The 2,500-nt window shown below is 42.8% G+C and overlaps 1 protein-coding gene across 5 annotated transcripts in view; it reads right to left on the bottom strand.

Moving 5' to 3' along the window:
• The window catches only part of LOC144979526 (uncharacterized), a 34,500-nt gene that overhangs the window by 2,496 nt on the left and 29,504 nt on the right, over positions 1–2,500 (bottom strand). The gene's annotated exons all lie outside the window — the stretch shown is intronic.

Genomic DNA, 2,500 nt, shown 5'->3' with positions numbered 1-2,500 from the left:
TATACATGCCTGTGATGCGTTCCAAGTTTCACATCCATACAGTAGGACAGACTTCACGTTTGAGTTGAAAAGTCTTAGCTTTAGTTGAAGAAAGATATCTTTAGTTCTCCAAACTCTGTTCAAAGATGTGAATGCAGCCTGTGCCTTTCCTATTCGTGCTTTCACCTCTGCTTCCGTGCCTCCATCCTTGTCAATTATACTTCCGAGATAGCAGAAAGTGTCTATATCTTCGAGTTCCTGATCTTTTACTTTGATCTGCTCCCTTTGACGCGTACCTATCCTCAAGACCTTTGACTTTGCAGGGTGTATTCTTAGACCAATTGATTCCGAGAGGCTGTTTATAATTGTGGTTTTTGCTTGCATCTGGTCCTGGGTGTGGGACAAAAGAGCCAGATCATCTGCAAAATCCAGATCATCCAACTGTGTCCAGGGGGTCCACTGTATCCCATTTCTTCTCCCTTTGGAGGTTTCCTTCATTAGCCAATCAATGGCAAGGATGAACAGGAATGGAGAGAGCAAGCATCCCTGCTTGACACCAGTCTTAATTTCAAAGCTGTCAGTCAGCTGATCTTCATGTACAACCCTGCAACTTGATCCTTCATACATTTCCTTAATGAGGTTTACTATCTTTTCAGGGAGTCCATAATGTGCCAGAATTTTCCACAATGTTGCTCTGTCAATACTGTCGAAAGCCTTCTCGTAATCCAGAAAGTTGACAATAAGAGGAGAGTTCCATTCTATAGACTGTTCCACTATGACTCGCAGAGAGGCAATCTGGTCGGTGGTTGAACGGTTTTTCCGAAAACCTGCCTGTTCGTCCCGCAGTTTAGCATCTGTTGCATTCTTAATTCTCTCTAAAATAATACGGTTGAAAACCTTTCCTGGGATAGAAAGAAGAGTGATGCCTCGATAATTATTACAATTACTGAGGTCCCCTTTCTTTGGAAGCTTGATAAGATGTCCTTCCTTCCAATCCTTTGGGAATATCCCGTCATTCCAGATTCTCTCAAATAGTGGGTGCAGGGCCTCAGCATTTCTTTCCGCATCAACTTTTAGAGCCTCCGGTGGAATCTGGTCTGGTCCAGCAGCTTTCCCCCTTTTCATCTTGTTAATGGCACCCACAATCTCTGCTATCGATGGTGGATCACAGCTAATTGGTAGCTCATTCCTTGCAGGCAAAATTTCTGGCTGGTTGTCTGGTGGTGGTCTGTTCAGAAGGCAGTTGAAATGTTCCCTCCATCGTTCAGATTGAGCCTCTTTTCCAAAAATAGTTTTCCCATCTTTGTCTTTGACTGGTACCTCTGGTTTCCCATATTTTCCAGCAAGTGTCTTGGTAGTTTGATAAAGGATCCTCATGTGTCCTCCAGTCGCTGCTGCTTCTGCTTTCTCTGCAAGTCTGTTCATGAATGCTTCCTTGTCTTTCTTCACAGATCTTTTGACTTCCTTAGCTATGGCTCGATACTGCTCTTGTGCATCCAGTCTTGAAGCCCTTGTTCGGCTTGCATTCACTTGTTCCTTCCTTGTTCTCCTCTTTTCAATAAGGTCCAAGGTGGTTGGACTTATCCATTCTTTATGTTCCGATTTCTTTACCCCCAATACCTCGTGGCAAGTTGTTATGTAAACTTCCTTGATCTTTGCCCAATGTGACTCTACATCTATGTCCTCCTCGAGCTCAGTAAGAGGTTGGAATCTATTACTCAATTGTAGTTTGAATTCCTCATTCTTTTCCCCATCAAGTGCATTCACCTCGAATTTTCTTCTTGTATGTGATCTGGCCCCGTGTTTTCTGAGTCGGAGCTTAAGCTTTGCCAATAGCAGGTGGTGGTCTGATCCAACATCTGCCCCTCTCCGTACTGTCACATCTTCCAATGAACGTCTGAATCTACGAGAGATACAAAAATGATCAATCTGATTCTCTGTCACACCATCTGGTGAGACCCAAGTTGCTTTGTGGATCCTCTTATGGGGGAACACTGATCCTCCAATCACCAAACTGTTGAATGCACAGAAATTTGCAAATCTCTCACCATTATCATTCATTTCTCCCATGCCTTGACGTCCCATGATACCTTCATAGCCTACGTTATCCTGTCCCACTTTTGCATTAGCATCTCCCATCAATATGTTGATGTCTTTCCTTGGCAACTTGTCAATGACTTGTTGTAGCAGACCATAAAATGTATCTTTGTCCTCATCTGTTGCATCATTTGTTGGGGCATAGATCTGTACAATGTACAACCCTCTCCTTACCAGCCATTATTAGAATTTCCCCCCGAAAATTAACGCCCACCGACACATAAAATGGACTTTTCTTACTCAAATAAAAAAAAGTAACAAGTGCATTCTATCCAGCAAAATGAGCTCTACAGCACAGTGTTTAGTATTAAAAGATGTAACCAAAGCATTTCTTTAAGTGTTGGATGTACAAGAGAAATCAGAAAGAGAAGAGTGTTGGTTGTGTCGAATGTGACGATTTTCCTATGGGTGATAAGGAGAGGGT

This window comes from Berghia stephanieae, chromosome 9, assembly GCF_034508935.2.
Source record: "Berghia stephanieae isolate SIO BIC M18660-M18661 chromosome 9, UCSD_Bste_1.3, whole genome shotgun sequence".
Taxonomy (NCBI): Eukaryota; Metazoa; Mollusca; class Gastropoda; order Nudibranchia; family Aeolidiidae; genus Berghia; species Berghia stephanieae.
The sequence above is the reverse complement of the archived record's forward strand: the minus strand, read 5'-3'. Positions and strand labels throughout refer to the sequence as shown.